Consider the following 18,666-nt stretch of genomic DNA (forward strand, 5'->3'; position numbering starts at 1 on the left):
ACATACAATTTCTTTGTGCAGACTGCAGAAAGTGTAAAAAAAGTCAATCATTGGTCAATGGTCTAAATCAATGAGCTTCATCAGAATGTCAATGAAGGGCCATAAACTTAGGGCAAGTCTAGTGATTGTCTGTTAAGAAACGTAGTCGTCTCAGTAAACCATGCACTGCAGTCAGATTGATCAGTATTTAGTTTTTTAAACCAGTGTACAATTGATGGTGAAGCACCCAGAGGTATACTGTAAAACGAGGAATTTTCGCGTGCACTTTAATTTCGCGAATTTCGCGAGCGCCAAGATTCGCGAAATTAAAATGCGCGTGAAAGTCCTTGTTTACACTATGTGCATTGAACGCCTGTGGCACTTAGCGAAAATTTCATGCCACAAAAAAGGCTTTCGGTTCCAATTCGCGAAAAATTCATGCCGCGAATATATCATGTTTTACAGTAGTATGCCGTCAAGGAGGGTCTTGCCAAGAAGTGATGTGTCATTTTGCTACCAAATGTTTGGTGCCAATCAAAATCAAAGAGAGTAGAAAGAGATTTAAAAAAAATCTCGGCTGAATCATATTGATTATTCACTCCTGGATCCACTGGCATTGCAGCTCGAGAAAATGAATCATATCAAGAAAATACCAAAGATGGACAGATTTTTTGAGAAGATGAAATACATAGTGGAGAGTAAAATGAAAAATATTTCCCACTATTGGAAGAATTCATGAAGGAGTAAAAAACCCCAAATTCAAAAGGGATAGTGTCTGCCACGTTGCCTCATCATTTACCACCTCTGACCGTGAACTTGTAGTCGGTGCTCTCCTCACTCAACAAGGGCATGTATTTTTGGATGGGGGCAGGAGGGAAGGGGGCGGGGTTCTCTTCTCTGGCATTGAGAAAGGGGGTGGGGCGTCTGGTATTTCTATCAAAAGAAATAGAAAACCAAAGTGGCATGCAATTTGACACAGCGGTTAGCCTGTTACCCAACGCCCTGCAACCCAGCGGTCAAGTGCAAGTACGGCTTGCGGGGCATTCCGTTCTGGAGAGGACGAGTGTAGCCGCTGGACCCACTACCTTTACAGTGCCTCAGCTGATGGACGACAAATACATATTTGTCCTTCCAGTTCACCACTGGTCAGATTCATTCTTAATGATTGCCATCAAGCCGATTAGATGCTTCTGTGATTTGAGATGGGGTTGTTGTATTGTGTTCAGGACCCTGATGGTTTCTTTACACCTTCTATACCCATGCACTCAGCACTAAGTCACCGAGCCATTGTACAGTTATCCCTCCCCCCCCCTCCCTCCTTTCAACAATGCAAAAATAAGAAAACAAAACCATCAGCAAAACAGATGAAAGAAGCATTTGGGTATAGGCTACTCCTGCCAGAATGAAGTCCTTAGGACTGGTAGTTTTCTCATGTTTCATCGGAATCAAATTATAGCTGAACAATGGAGTATGTGAAGATTATATCTAGATGATAATTTTGGACCTGAATTTTTACTTCGCTGTAATGAGAATTTCATTATAATTGTGTCCGTCATACTGGGAGTGCACTGTTTAATGCAAGTCAGGCTACAAATTAAAGTTAGACTTCTCCAGTCAGTGTGAAGCTTAATGTGATTCCATTTGGTTTGGGACAATTAAGAGTCAGCTTCAGAACATCTTCACAAAGCTGTGTAGAAAGCTGACTTCAGAAATTGTGAAAAGGGATCAGAAAATCCTTTAAGTTTGCTTTTATGACAAGTTTCATGCGAATATTTAAATGTCATTACACCAGTGATATCCAAGAGGAATCAAATATTCATCACAGGACATTGCAGGGTGGTACCCATGTACACCATAGGTTATCACAGGTGAAACATATATTCCTAGCTTTGGTCAGTTCTGGCTCTGTAACACACTGAAAGTCAATTGTCTACCAATTTGAAAAAAGATTTAGCAGGTTGGTCACTGTCTGTACCAATAGTTACGTTCAGACGACAAGCCTTAACCTCGAGGTTAGGAAACCTTGAGGTTAAGCTTGTAGTTAGGGACCATAGGCGTGTCTTCATCAGCCCGAAGTTTCAAAATAGCGCGTTATCTTGCGGTTACCAAACTAGTCCGATGTCAAAATAGCGCGCTATCTGTGTAGTGAAGACGCAAATAGCGCGCTATTTGATCGGGAAAATTTCCCCCAAAATCTTGGTCTAGTTGGTCAACTAGAGCGCTAATTCGTGAAATAGCGCGCTATTTTGGGTGGGTCTCCATCAGTCCGAAATTTTCTCGATCCCTCACCGCTTCTGGTTAGCCAGCTGGCAATGGAAAGCGCATGTACATGCTATAGTGATTGCGTATAGTACATTACACGCACGGATCACTCGTGTGTACTATAGGCCTACTGTTGTTGTCATAACGAGGTGATTTCTCTCACCTCCCTATTAAAACTCAGTGCCGTGCATGCTAGCTGTTTTTTTGTAAACTTCTTCTTCTGGTCCACTCTACCTTAGCTGAAGATTCTTGCAGATTGTGTGCATTTTGGATTTGTTTAAACATTGCAATTCGTTAATTTCATATACACCTTGTAAGATGCCTCACTGGACAGAAGAAAGAGTAGCGTTATTAATGTCCCTTTGGAGAGAATTTGCTGTACTGCTCACCTCCCTGGTTGGAGAATCGTACATACGGTGATATAGGAGATTTTGAGCGGGGAAATCCACTTTTGAACCGCGAGCCAGGCAGAGTAATATTGCAAAGTGCGCATGCGTCAATTTTCGGACTAATTTCCCGAAGCAGGCTGTTCGAGCTGATGAAGACGCACATTCGCTGTATCGGGCTATTTTCTAAGACCGCAAAATGTCCCGCTAGTTTGAACTTCGGGCTGATGAAGACACGCCTCATGTAGATGCACTTGTAGTTAGCTAACCTCGAGGTTAGCTCGATGCTAAGAACCATGAGATATCTAATGGTTAGTGCTCTAACCACGAGCCGTGGAGGTCCCACTTGTAGATAAGCACTGTGTGGACACAAAAATCAATGTACTCAAAGGGGCAGTATACCTAACCTCGAGATTAAGATTTGTCGTGTGGACGCACGTCGTAGTTAGGGGGCAAGAGCTTATCCTCGAGGTTAGGGCCTGTCGTCTGAACGTAACTAATGTTAAAATGAACCTACTGCCATTCAAGTTCCTGACCGATCTTTTCGCGAAAAGGGGGTTAAATCCACAATGAAAGTGGACGTTAACCCAATGAGGACGGACTGATTTTGCTGTAACACGCATTTCCCATAGAAATCTTGCCTGACTATTCTTGGGACTCATCTTCAACGGGTTGACAGGCTCTGCATCATACCAGTAATTGGTCGACATGAAAAAAAAAAAGAAAAGAGAGAAGAAGAAGAAGAAGAGTACGCCATTCTGGAATTATCTGTGCATCTTTGTTTGCTTGTTTGTATGTTTGTCTTCATTTTCTGTCTGTTACAAGACAAAAAGGCTGTATAATCCATATTCAGCTGCACTATCATAGTTGTGCCTGCTGATCTTCTGTGGGGTCTAGTGGTACATTTTGTATGTATTGTGTGTACCTTGAAACGGAGAGTACAGGTATGAGATAACCGTGTCCACAGGATGTTGCTACCGTTATTTTGCACACTACCTGCATTCACACACAAGAGTTTTTTTTTTTTTTTTTTTTTTTAAGTGTTAATTTTGAGTGTGTGTGAATAGGACTGGGGTGTTGTTACAGGTAGTTTGCACACTAGCCACATTCACATATGAGGATTTTTCAACAACAACAAAAAATTAAGTGTGTGTGAGAAGAACTGGGGTTTTGTTTAAATAGGCATTTTGCATAATAGCTACATTCACACACGGGAGGATTTTTTTTTTTGGTTTTGTTTTTTGTTGAAAATTGGTGATTGAGGGTGTATGTGAATGGGACTTGGTTGTTGTTTAATACCGGTAGTGCTCATTTCTGTGGCACTGAACTACATGAATGTGGGATGTCCTTATCTGAAGGGATGAGATAATCCTAGATCTTTCCTTGCCGGATGTTTTGTTGGATAACAGTATGGCACCACCGGTTACTGGAGGAATGAGAACCTTCCCTCTACTGTGTGTTTGTTGTGTAATGCATGCTTTCTCACGACGTCGGGCCAGCGGGTCTTTGATGCAGTATGCTGTACGTTTTGCTATAAATTGACCAAGTGCTGCCACGATTTTGCCAGTGGACTACTGAACATTGGCTTCTGTGTAGCTATTACTAACCTGCCATGGTGAGCCATTTCTCTATTTTTCCCACCTCATGTCTGTCAGCAGTGGAAGTTTGTAGTCCTGTAATGCAATTGTACAGACCAAGGAGTTATCGGGTGTTGTTCGTTATTCCGAAGGTTCGCTATTCCAAAGGTTTGTTATTCCGAAGGGTCGTAAATCCGATACACGCAAATTCCCTTTACCTAGAGGTTCATTAATCCGAAAATGAAAAAAAGGTTCGTTAATCCGAAAATTTGTGGCATTATTCCGAAGGTTCGTTACTCCGAAGATTGGTTAATCCGAAAATGACATTCGGAACAATGAGCCTTCGGAATAACGAATCTTAGGAATAAAGAGCCTTCGGAATAACGAACCTTCGGAATAACGAGCTGTAACCGGAGTTATCATATCTCCTTGTATTGACTGAATAATATTGATAGATAGTGCTACCGAAAAAACAGTATGTCTGTAGCAGGATCTGATCTCAATTTTTGTTTTCTCTGTGGAGTTTAACCAGTCTCTTCACAGAATTGCAACTTATGCACGACAGCATCTTGATGACGATCTTTGTGGGCTGTTGTAATGTTTATACTTGAATCCTTTGGGTGGCAATCGCGCAGGAAGAGTATGATTTCTCCCACATCAATTGCACATGAGCCCACAATCCATTTTGGCCACTCGTTTCCTGGTTAGTCATTGGTTACTGGTCACTTTGCTGAAATGAAGTCGTGTTTGAATGGTACAATAACTCTCTTCTTTTCACTTTCCTGAGGTGTGAAGTTAGAAATTCATTTTTTTTTCATCCTTTCACATGTAGCTGACACTCATTTGTCGTCACTTTTCTGTGATATTACATATTAATTTTTGTTATGAGGAGTGGGCAAGAAGCTTTAAAAGCTTTGATTGCTACACAGTACTGAAACAAACACCTGTAGATGATGTGCATTAGTATGAACAAGTGACTTGTAGAATTTTCTCTCAATAAGTACCATTTCAAAATTTTCTACCAACATGCATTAAACTTGGAGAGGAATTGTTCATCATCTCAAACATGACTTAATTTCTACGGTATGGTTATTTATGGTGATTTTCATTTATTTATATTTTTTGTGGGGTAGGGGGTGGGGAGGGGGGTTAGTTACGTCAAGACCCACACAAATTTTGAAACAGATTGAATGCTGGGACAGTTTTGTCCCACGTACTTGTCTTCTCATCTGATAACGTTCTGCTGTAATAGTAACATACACTTTTCTCCACCCCACAATACACACACACTTTTTTTTTAGCCCAATAAATTTAGTTTCTGTTTCATCCAGTTTACATTATATAATATAAAATAGAGGAATTCTTTTTTTTTTCCAATCTGAATATACACAACAGAAAATGAATCAAACATTTGGTGTCCATCATTACATAGAAATCAACTCAATAATTCACACACACACACACACACACACACACACACACACACACACACACACACACTTTTAAAGATATTACAACGAGACAAATGCTACTGGATAAACTTAATGCCTGTGGAAATTCTGGACTTTCCCCTATCTTCGATGGATTTGTGATAGCGGAGATGCAGTCTTTTCATCTGGACCTGATATCCAGTGCACATGTATTTGAAGGACACTGTGTACCTTTATCTCTTTGCATCATTACCACTCTGGCAGATCTATCCTGTTGGTCTTTAAAGCTGTTTTCACACGTACGGAGAGTGCATAATGTGGATCATGATTCTAATGACGGAACACTAGAATCATGATGCAAACGATGGAATCGTGGAGGGTGATTTGAATTGTAATTCTAATAGTGATTTTAATGACAGTCCAATTTCGAGTTGTAGTGCTAATCGTGCTATTTAGTGGGATTTTTACTTCCAAGAAGGCAGAAATCTTGAGAATTAGGCGGCGATGCAAATCTTGAGATATATGTATCCTGCTAATTTGTGTCAGTGTGAATCCCAGTATTGAATGCCAACTTTATAGCCATTCCCATCATGCTTTGCGATAAAGAATACTGGCCGTGACTTCTCCAACTCCTGGACACCTTGAATGGTTGGGAAATAAGTGGATTTATTGCTCAATTCACTTCCTTGACTGCTTCTGTCCAGTCTTGAAGGAGAGTAGCCTGCAGTTTTGCTGCCATCTTGGGTCAAGGAAGTCTATAAAAAGTTGACCACTCATAAATCACATTACCTGGAGTCATTCCAAGTGCAAAAAATAGTGACAAAATTTTTAGGGAGAGAAGTAAAGGTGGTAAACCTTGACACCAGAACATTCTGAATTTCATGTCTTTCTCTTTTTTTTTCTTTTTTTTTAAAGCCATCGATATCCACACTTTTGATATTCCTTGATGTACAAAGTATAAGCTTTTCAGATTTTTGTTTAAAGTATAAAGTTGTGTTAAAACAGAAAAACATTTTTCTAAGTAGTTTAAAAAGTTTCATTTCTTATCTTTATCCTTTCATCTTTGAGTGCGCCTTCAGCATTTTATTTAGTGGATTTGGTGCAAATTAAATTGCAATTATTATCATCATTAATAGATTTAGAGTCTCATAAAAGAAAAGTCAAAAGTTTATTAAACCATTGCTGGCAGACAACTGGTGTGCTATTTATCAATCCTGTGGAGTATTAAGCCGTGGTCACATACTGTACCCTTTTTCTCTGTTTATAGAAATTTGTAGGATATCTTTGATTAAATTATCACATTTTTTTTTCTCATTGTGCAGTATTTAGTCAACATGTAGGCCTACTCTCATTAGCCCTTTTTGCACTTGTGTTTCTTAACCCCGTATTTTTTCTGACCCAGGACTATCGTTAGTCCCGTACCAATTTTTTGAGCTTTTTACACTCGCCAATTAGTCCCGTACTAAGCTCTTGTCCGGGGCTAAGGAGAAAATTGACCTTTTTACACTCGTATTTTTTAGTCCGCTACTTTCTAAACCACATGAATATTCATGATTACGCTGTGCTCTGTACACGTACATGCACGCACCGGCAGCACTTGATTACCTCGTTTCTGATTGGTCAGTGGGGGTCGGACTTCGTCTCCATCGCGTAGCCCCGGATTATTTTTTCGTTCTGTTTACACTCACTTGCTTGGCACCGCAATTGCGGTGCTAACCCTGCTATTTTGCAGGGCCAGATAGTATGGGATTATCGGTGGGGCTAGCCCACTTTGGCAAAAACGAGTTTAAACAGAAAGTGGGCTAAGGATAGCCCCGTACCAACGATGGGGCTAAGGCCCCCCCTTAGCCCCACCGTTGGTACGGGACTAAGCAAAAATTTACAAGTGTAAAAAGCCCTATTTTTCCCCAATAGAGGATAGAGCCAGCATGTTTCAGCCAGTTTAATCTTTTATCTGATAATTCCCTTCCTCCTTCCCTCTCTTGTCTTTGTTTTTGAATTCTACTTCTCTCCCTCTCTTCCTCTCATTCTGTCTCTGTCTCTCTCAGAGGTTGTGAGACCTTTTCTTATCAACCTGTAGTCGTGGTTCAAGTCTAAGATCTCTTTGAACTCAACACCCATTTGGCAGGATACGAATAGAGAAATCTTGAGAAAGTCTGTGTATTTCACTAGCTCTCTGTTCTGAGAGATCAGGGGGGCATTTCATGAAGCGTTTTGGTCGGATATTTTTCTGACAAACTCTTACAAGCTACTGAAATCCTTGCATCTGATTGGCTGAGAGCAAACTTGTCCGACAACTTTGTCGGATAAATTTGGTCTCAGCCAATCATATGCAAGGATTTCAGTAGCTTTTAACATTTTGTCAGACGAAATATCTGACAAAATGCTTCATGAAATGCCCCCCCGATCAAGGAAATCTAGATAATGAAGCACTGGTCAACTTCATTTCACATATTGTCTCAAGTCATTATTATTTTTTTTTTTTTTAATCTTTTTAACTACATACCCTCTATAGTCTATCATTGGACCACAAAACTGAGATTAAAAAAAAGTTACCTTCCAAAGTCCAATGATAATAACCAATGCCTTCAGAAGATTTCCAGTATTGAAATTGATAAGTAGCTCTAGTGTAGTAATATCATTTTGAAGAAAATATCTTGTCAGTAATTTATTCTGAAAACTTTTGGTCACAAAACAAATTTCCTCTCTGACCAGAAATGAGTGCATTTCAACAAAGGCAGCTCCTTTGACATTGTTGTCAAGAGGAAAAGTATGTTTGGCATTGTGTTTTCTGTTTATTCAGCAGGCGTGATTCCAGTTATTAGCTGTACTCTATTTTAAACACAGACAACCCAATTAAACACTAATATTCCAACTAGTCGCTGTACATAATTACGTTCACATGTTTTTCTTTCATGCATTCAGAGAATGAGGAGCATCCATCCATTCATATTGCGTTGGGCTTCATCATTTTCGTCTTCTTCTCGATAATCTGTTTCTGGATTTTGACCAAACTTTGCAGGAATCATCAATGGGGGATGGGGAATGATATTCATGCCCCCCCCCCCCCCCCCCCATCCCAGGGTAGGGCCCATATGTCCTGAACAAACTAATTTCCACAATATTTGACATTTTCTTGTTCTTGAAAACATTTTGACCAAACCTAGCATGAATTATCGATTGGGGAATGGGGGGGGGGGGGTATCAATGTTTGTACAAATGGCGTTGGTACACCTAGGTGGTGCACCCACCGATGGTGATGGTGCACCCAACTGCCCCTAAGGCACCCAGGATTGGGAGGGTACCTACAGCAATCCCACATCCTCAAGACTTTTGAAATATGTGTGCTTCAGGTGGAGTGCCATGAAGGCAAAGTCAAGTGCAGTGCTCAGGTGAGCGCTAGACTAACCTAGGTATCTGCATACTCTTTTCTGACTACAGATAGTTGAGGTCTGTTTTTGGAGACTACTTCTATATCATGATTGTTTTATATCATGCCTGTCTGTAAGCAGCCAGAGAGCCAGCCTCCGCCAAGTGCAGAGTGGTATTGAATAATTGTTTTGCACCTGGCCTTGGTCCCAGTAGCTTGCACTTTTTTTGGGACAGCTGGGACTTGGGAGAGGAGCAGAAGGCCAGTCCAGTCAGGTCCAGGCCTTGGACCAAGGCCCTTCCCTCCATTCACAATATCAGATTACAATCATTGACTTCCTCTGGCTAACACCAGCTTGAGGTTGCCTTGCCCTGCCCAGTTTTTATGAATGAAACTTCCCATAGCAAATTTGTTGTATTCTCTTAGGACCTGGACCAAGACCCCCCTTGTTTTGCTACCTTTTCCGTAGTTTCATTTTTCCCTCCCCCCCCCCCCAAAAAAAAGAGTCGGAAGTAGAGTGTGTCGGAAGTAAGTGTTACGGAAGAGGAAATTGGATGTGTTATCTGTGAAGGTGTGAAGTGCCATGTGAACAGCTGTCCATTACTTTCTATGGGTATGTAATGGTCTTTCATGGCTGAAGGTGAAAGGCTTTAATACCAAGCTAACAGGGAAGATAGGAAAATATACAGCTCGGCTCGCTGTACCCAACTGTGGATACATTAGACATATGAATGGGTCTTTTTTTCCTGGGAGTTGTCATGTTCTGCTCTTTTAGCCTGTTCTTTTGGCCTTTTCTGGTTTGGGGAAATGTGTCTTGTATCTACTTCTCGCAGATTATTATTGGTGCAGATCCTATCAGTGCTAAGTAAGACACTGCACTGTAAGAAGATAAAGATATTGTATATTAGGGAAAAAACAATTGGCATTTGGTATGTGATTATGCAGATTACTACAATTTCATACCAATAAACTTTTGAAAATATAAAAGGGTAAATAAGAGAATGAAGAAAAAATCAAAGAGATAAGAAGAGAAAAGATATATATTTGCACATACATGCATAGAAATCTTTATTAACCTTTTGAGGACAAGTCCCGAGTATACTTGGGCAAGTGTCTGTGGAAAATGTGTGTTGTAGCAAAATCAGCCTGTTCTCCACGGGTTAAATTGCATTCTGCCATCCAGTGCTAGCTGTATCATTAGGCCCGTTCACACATAAGGGAAAAAGTGCGATTTAAAAATCGATTTTCTTATCGCGATCAAAATTTCGAAATTTTTTCCAGTGTGGACAGAAAAATCTCACTAATTACCGCGATCCTAATCGCGATCCAACTCGCACTATTAGTGCGATTTTTCAGAATAATCGCGATTATTTTGCCAAGCGTCGTGTGTGTGAGCGCGATCGAGATTCGGAAATCGGTATTTTTAATCCCATCGTTCGTAGCGCGTGCGAAACTCTATTGGGACTGCGGGGTCAGTCTTCGGTCATGCAAGATTCGCGCATGCGCAGTTTGGCCACTGATCGTTCTTTCCTTGCTGCGAAGTGCGATTTTTCCCTGTGTATGAACGGTCGAAAAAAAAATCGAAATTTGGATCGCGATTGAAATTTCGATTTTCGTTGTTTGTGAACGGGCCTAATGCCATGTCTGATATTTTCCTTCCAACCCCCACCATCAACTTGACACCAAACACCAAGTTAACTTTACCAGACACCACACGTCTTGTGTTGACAGCTGTGCCTAAGTGCAGTGAATGACCGATTCACTCACTGTGTGCTGCCCAGCTGTGATTTACCTCACAGGAGTTTAGGCTTTTTCACTGTGCTGCCTGGGTGGCCTTGTGAAAGTGCCCCCTCTATTGTTTCATACAAGACAGCTTGGTCATTTGCCCTGGTGCCTGCCAGGATATATTCACTGCAGAAACTCTCATATCTAAGCAAAAGAACTCTTGCTAAGTTTAACCAGACAATGTCTTTAATACAGGAATGACTTATCTGTCATTATTTGTCTGTGGCATTTTTGACACCTATAAATTATTGTAGCTGGAATGCCAGTTCCACACACACACAAAAGAAAAGAAAAAGGAAATGGAAGGTATCTATGCCAAGTATTTTTAGCTGCTGATGTAAATATGGTATTTTTCATTTTCATTTTCATTTCATTTCATTTATTTTCACTTAATAAAACATGCATACATGAAAATGTGAGAATAGTATGACAAGTATAACATGACAATGTGACAAAAACAAGCAAACAAACAACCAAAGTTATCAAGTGAAGGGGTTAATGAGAAGACAATGGGCCTTTAACCCCGGTAAGGTAAATACGTTATGTCTCTTCCTTCTGTAAACTATAACTGACAAAAAACATTGGCACATGTACGCACACACACATGCATACACAGACAAAACATACACCAGCACATTAATAAAACACAAGATGCCATTTTCACAAACACACCCTATCATGCTAATCTCTTATCAATTCAGAACGATAAAAATTACTTCCAGAATTTGCATGAAAATGGCTTAATTGTTTTTCTTGTCAAATGTAATATTCAGAATGGAGACACGCCTTACATACATGAAGCTTGTTAGTACAGTATAGCGTACTTTTACTAGTAGGCATTTATCCCCACTTTCTAGCATGGACAGTGGAATGGATCAGTGCTACTGGGCAAAATGCAATAGCGCCACCTACTGTCAGCTGTGCCCACAGACTGATCATATTGGGGCATTTTGGTTGCCAGTCACACATACCTTTAACCCACTGAAGACAAGTCCAGAGTATATTAGGGCAGGTGTCTACATGGAAAAATCAGCCTGTCCTCAACAGGTTAATGCAATATTTTATGACACATAAAAAGATAATGTTATAAAGGTCCTGTTTACCTTTGGGAACAGTGATTATAAAAATTTTCAGGATATGACGTTTAATGCATATGTGTAGGTCTGCTGTACCACTAAACATCCTATCATAACATTTTAGCGATAAAGCCTAAAATATAAGGAGATAATATCTGTATTTTTTCAATAAACCGTAACTGTAGACGGTTTAGTCTGGAAGCATTTTTGTTATAACTGTTGTTCACATTTTGTTTACTTGACAATACTAACATCGAGTTTCAAATTCAAAGTCTTACAGTGGTTGTTTCTATCCCTTACTCACATTTTAGAACTATTTTATAGCACTAATGCTGGGTTTTTGTTTCATCTGCAAATGGTAAATTATGTCTTTAATACTTTTCATTGTGTTTCCAATACAAGTAGTTTTCCCCTGTTATGTTCATATTTTCAACTGTTGATTCTAATCTAATGTTAGCCTCAAAATTATCATGTTATTAACACAAATGAATGTGGGTGTGATGGATGTACATTTGTTGTCAAATGTAATATTCAGAATGGAGACATACCTAATACCCTGAAGCTCATTAGTGGTATACTGTGTACTTTCCAGCCATTTATTCCCTCTTGTTGGAATTGACTGTTGAATGGATCTGTGCTGCAGAGCAAGCTGCAATAGCGCCATCTACTGTCAGCTGAGCACACAGAGGGAGGATATTTGGGCATTTTTGTTGCCAGTCCCCCCCCCCCCCATACTCTTTTATGCAATCATTTTATGACACCTGAAAAGATAATATGAATAATTTCACTGTGTCTCCATTCCAAGTAGTTTTCCCCTGTTAAATTGATATTCTCAGCTGTTGATTCTAATCTATTGTTTGAGAGAAAATGGTCAGGTTATCAATGCAAATTATGGGTATGGGTGTGATAAACAGTTGTGTTGCAGATAGGAGTCATAAGATTGTACCTGCATCATGTCAGCTTGTTGTCTGTCTAAATGTTACCCTTCTTGCAACATTAATGTAGCCATCACCACAGCTAGAATCCATTCTTGCCTTCTTCATGCATAGAAATAGGTTTTCAATTGCAGCATTGGTAGAAAGAGTGTTTCATGTTTGTTTCATTTGTTAGATTCATCTTTTTGTTTTTCTTTATGGAGGTAGGAGAGTATAGCTGTACAGTGAGCATTGGCTAAATTTGCAAACTTTGTTGTGTCATTTGTGATATTGCTTATATCTTTGTCTTAAGCATCCTGGTCATCAGTTCAGTTCAGTTCAATTGAGATTTATTTCCATTCCGTTCATTCACACACACACACACACACACACACACACACACACACAAAATGTTCAAAAAATACAGCGTATACATTATACAATTATTATTTTATAATTTGTTTTTGAAAAGACATAATAAAAGTATTAATATAGTTGTAATTTTAGATTTATTTGTTTGTTGTAGTGAAATATTTGCACTTTTATTTTCACTGTAAACTGCGTCAGAAGAATTCCTTGCAGAATATTCTGTAATAATCAAATGAAATTATTTCTATCATATACCTTTTTCTCAGCATTTATAATTACTGGTATCATCTTCACTGTCACCATCATCGACATCATTACCATAATCACCACAACCATCACTATCACCGTCGACATCACTCTCATCTATGACATCAATGGATGTTGACATCAACATCACCACCACCACCACCAGTATCACCACCAACATCACATCTTCAACATCATCATTACCATTACCATCAGCAACATCATCAGTAGTAGCAGCCACAGGACTATCACTCGTGCTGTGATTATTGTCTGCTGCAGTATCATTAGGTGGGTCTTCATCAGCTCGAGCTTGAAGTATAGCTTGCTATTTCTGATCCAAACAATTAGCCCGATCAGAAAATAGCCCGCTAATTTTGCAATGAAGACCGAAATAGCCCGCTATTCCAATTGGAAAATAAGCCAAAGAAATCTTGGACTTATTTGCAGAATAGCCAGCTAATTTGCAAAATAGTGCGCTAATCTTAACGCGTCTTCATCAGCTCGAGCTTAAACATCAGCACTGCATGCGCTGCGCACCACGCAGGAACGTAGGCAGTCGGGTCGGAGTGTGTTCGCACCGCTATCGTTCCTTTAAGTGCGCATGTGCCAGCATCGAGCTTATAAACCCGACCGTGCCTGAAGCTCGAGCTGGTGCAGACGCGATTGCACATTTCAGCTGACTTCGGGCTTATTTCTTTGATCTCCCATTAGCGCGCTATTCTTCAAGCTCAAGCTGATGAAGACCCACCTAATATCAGTGTCACCACATCGCCGTGGCTACTACTGATTTCTTATCACTCCAGATGTCGTCATCTTTACAACTATGGACAATTATTCCCACCATCATATGCGATGTCTTGATAATGCTTGGAAAAAGAAGTGCGCAGTATCAAACAAGAGTGAAATGTCATTCAAACCAAAAGACTTTATTTTCCACCATTTGCATTATCTGCATATATCTGTCTGCATCGTACTTAGAAAACAGTATCAAACAAAGGTAAAATGTCATTCATACATGTGTACCAAAGGACGTTGTTTTCCTCCACCATTTGCATCTGTCTTAATACTTTAAATATTTAAATTCAACAAGTAATATGTCGCTCAAATCGGAGGACTCTATTTTCCTTCATTTTCTTTTCTGTCGTAGTACATAGAAAAAAACCCCAGTATCAAGCAAGAATAAAATTTTGTTCAAACCAAAGAACTTCGCCTTCCATCACCATTCAAGCATCCATCAAAATTTGTAAACCACCCACAAAAACCCAGCATCAACCAAGAATAGAATATTATTCAAACCAAATGAGTGTATTTTCCTTTACCATTTGCATGTCATAATACTTTAAAAAACCCAGTACGTAACATTATAACAATCGTGAAATAATATCAAAACCAATGGACTGTATTTATCTGTACCATTTGCATCATATTTTGTAATACGTGAATAAAAACCCAACCAAACAAACATGAGTAAACGAGAGTAAAATATCATTCAAACTAAAGGACTTTATTTTCCTTTCCCATTTCCTTATATCCATCCACCCGCAGTCAGATCTGGTTTCTTTCCAGGAGATAAAATGCAAAATGTCTTTCCTTTGACACAATGTGAAACAAATTTTAGCTTCTCTTGCATTTCAAGATAGCTTGATGTGAATACATTTACTGATTAATTAGAATTCAAGGCAGGATCAGAATGATTAAATACACCAAATTATGTACAAGTTGTAAAAAGAAACATACACATAAATGGTACAATACTTGTAATAAACGCAGGAAGGCAATAGATACTCCATAATTCACTATCACATGAGATTAGTTGATTCAATAAGATTGAAATAATGATCATTTTAGAGTCATTTTACGAGGTGGTATTATTCAGGACAAATTGATCAGAGTATGCATACTTGTGATTTAAGTTAGACCTACAAAAATGTCAGATCAGGAAAGAAAAAAAAATCCAGCGAGAGATTTTTTTGTTTTTATTTTTTATTTGCAGCTGCTGTAAAATGGCAAAGGTTAACATAAACATGAATATTATCCATCTATCAATTCCACTGTGGGCAAGTGTAGAAGTTGGCAAATAAAGATGTCGGAGAAGCAGACATAAGTGCATCCCAGTATCAACTCAAATCCATGCAGATTTCAAGATGAAAAAAGAAAATAACAGTAATGATTTCATTGGATTTGGTGTATTTTCCTCCATTATCAGAAGCCCTATGGGAATTCCCTTTTGACTACAATTTATCGTGCCGAAATTTCAATTGTAGTAATGATTGAAAGACTCTACTCTCACTAGACGGGATTGGTGCTTTGATGTCGAAGAAAATCATTTGCCCCTAAATATCGTGGACACACAATGGACATGTTTTCAGTGAGTGCAGTGACTGTCCCTACCTCTTACCAATTTTTCTTTACTTTTCTTTTTGGGGTGTGTTTGATAGAAAAATGGACGAGATTTGCTCAAGAAATGAAGTGAAACATTCAAGCAAATCGTCCTCGTGACTTTGCAGTCAAGAAATAATTTGGATTGTCGGCCATTTTGTCTTGTCTGCTTGTTGGATTTGTGAATGAGGAAGGACATCATGAGAAACCATTAGAGCACTATTCAGTCATAATCGTAGCTCAATAAAAAGTAAGAAAAATGCAGAGATTGCAGTAACAATATGCATAATGTTTTCTAATGTCAGTAGCGCAGTTACACTACTGTGCCAGCAGGCGTTAAGTTTTTAGATTTTTAATATTTTTGACGAAGCCCATAAAAAAAAAAACAAACATACAAACACACCTCTTTGCACCCCTTTTGTACAAGTTGTATGTATGCCCTGGACAACTTTAGTTGATTTTCTTTTACTGTGTATTTTTACTGCTCAAGGCCTGAATAAATCAATGATTTCCTTTAAAACTTGTTTAAGTATGGTTGCTACATAGCATAAATCACATTCAAATACATACATGTCATTTTTATACACAGTACTGATATAAAATTTGTCATTCAATACGTAGCTATGACTACACTCTGTATGTGTACTTACGATATTTTGTTATACAGTAAGTTTTCATGTACAAATATTTTTTTTTTTCTGTGGTCCCATGTTGATCAAATTACAACTTGCTTCAAATAAAAAGCAAGAGTCAAGCCTTTTGTACAATCTCATCAAAAATCACAAATATATTATGCAAATTAATGCTTTTGTTCATATAATTTTTTTTTTACAAAAATATGTAGATTTCAATAAAATGATATATACAGAATGGCATCACACAATCATAATCTGCAGTAATGAGAAGACATTTTATGTTATATAAGAGAGTGATTTTTGTTAAATTTCACTAAAATTAATGTAGTCCCACAAAGTGAAAGGCATGTAACCTGATGAGACTGCCAATAGCTTTCTTTGCACCTGCACTGAAAATCCTATGCCTATGTCCGTACAAAACCCAGGTGCACTTTTTTTTTTTTTTTGCGAAATGATACTAACTGTCTTACGACAGCTTTGCACTCAAAGTGATGTGTTCACTTACAAATTATGCATTTTGATTTTGTCAAGTTGCTTGTTTATGTATGCATGTTTTTTTTTTTTTAATTCAAATCAATTTCCCATAATTACTGATGCTGTTTTAAATAATAGCGACAGAAAGTTTCCAGGAGAGTGCTCGATAAAAGTTTTCTTGTTTGATAAGCTTCTTCAATTGTAGAAGTTTTCTTGAGAGTGGATAGTGACACATATTTATTAATATTTTTCTTTAAAAAAAAAAATCATAGTTATGCATTCACTCTAAGGCTTCCTGCCAGTCTTTGAGAAAACTATGTATGCAAAGTACGCCACTACAACTGGAGGTGGGATCTTGCACACAAAATTGAACAAACACCATAAGACACATTGAGAATGAAGACATTGTCACCGTTAGGCAAGTCCAAACAATCTACCGGGTGTTGCCATGCTTGCAGATAACATACACGAGTAAGCTTACAGTGAATTAGTACTCAATACTTAGACATAGAAGACTTTATATACATTGCCCAGCAGTGCATTCTATGACAAGTTGGCCAAAATAGCTTCCTTTAATTTCATATGCACATGATAATTTGATAATTGTGCTATTGATAGACAATACTGATGTAAAATAGGACATAGATTTTGTGTGATGACATTTTTGTGTTTGTTCTCAAGACAGCAAAGACAACAAATGACAAATCTTTAGAAGTGATGAGCTGATTTGAACCATCTTTTTCATTCTCTCTGTGCATCTTAAGAAGCACAGGTTCATTCTTATTCAACTTCATGTTGGAATTAAGCTGAAAATCCACCCCAGGATTACGCAGTGAGGACTTCTGTTCTAACGACGTATGTAAAGTTATTCACAGTTTTCAGTGAGGATTTTTTGTTGTTGTTGAAGTACTTCCTTTAAACATTTCTCTGTCTCTTGTTTTAAACAGATATGAAATATCAAATCAATTTACTGTATTGTTGGCCACACTACAGTGCATGTACATGCTCTAGCCATACTCACTTTATATACTCCTTGTCCGACACATGTCCATGATGGATATATTATAATATATTAAGTATGTTAATAAACCTGGTACCAACCCATCAACAATCGAGTAAGATAGGCAACATCAATAGCATTATGTGAATACTCTGCACATATATGAATACTTGTGACGCAATGAATAACTCCGACATTTGTATACTGATGACTTCTCGAACAAGTAACTTGCAAGGTGAGTTTGAACACTAAATAAACTTGCAAGGTGTGAATCAAAAGACTGCATAGAATACAACATACAAAGCCCCCGCTCCATTTTTTGAGATGCAGTTTTGTGGCTCTGCTTTTCTGGCCAGAGTAATAATACTTGAAATCACTTGCAGGTCCTGTGGTCAGGTCCCCGAGCACTCTATGTGTGTAGAACTGGACAGTTATGCAGAAGAGAAGACAATTGACCAAGATGTTTATAGTTCACATTCGGGGGACTTCTTCTATCACCCTTCTCCAATGCTGAGCAAGATTGCATCGGAGGAAGTTCCTTGAAGACATGGTCACCATGACAACAAGTCATCTTACTTTGCATCCTGATCTCCTTTGTTCTATTACGTTTGTTCATCTGGTCTTCCGTGGGTCTGTACTCCGCTGACAGGCAGGTTTCGAGGCAATAGAGTCAAATGCCAAGCAACGATCAAGATGTTTTTTTGGAAGATCTCGCTGGATGATATCAAAAGATGTTAGCAGGTGAAGAAGTCAGCCTTTGAAGACAACAAGGAGCATAATTTGT

General features: G+C 38.7%; 1 pseudogene; it reads left to right on the forward strand.

Moving 5' to 3' along the window:
• The window catches only part of LOC139740612 (SWI/SNF-related matrix-associated actin-dependent regulator of chromatin subfamily D member 1-like), a 272,207-nt pseudogene that overhangs the window by 29,896 nt on the left and 223,645 nt on the right, over window positions 1-18,666 (forward strand).

This window comes from Diadema antillarum, unplaced genomic scaffold, assembly GCF_040938485.1.
Source record: "Diadema antillarum isolate AM-2024a unplaced genomic scaffold, OU_Dant_1.0 scf00000030, whole genome shotgun sequence".
NCBI classification, from domain to species: Eukaryota; Metazoa; Echinodermata; class Echinoidea; order Diadematoida; family Diadematidae; genus Diadema; species Diadema antillarum.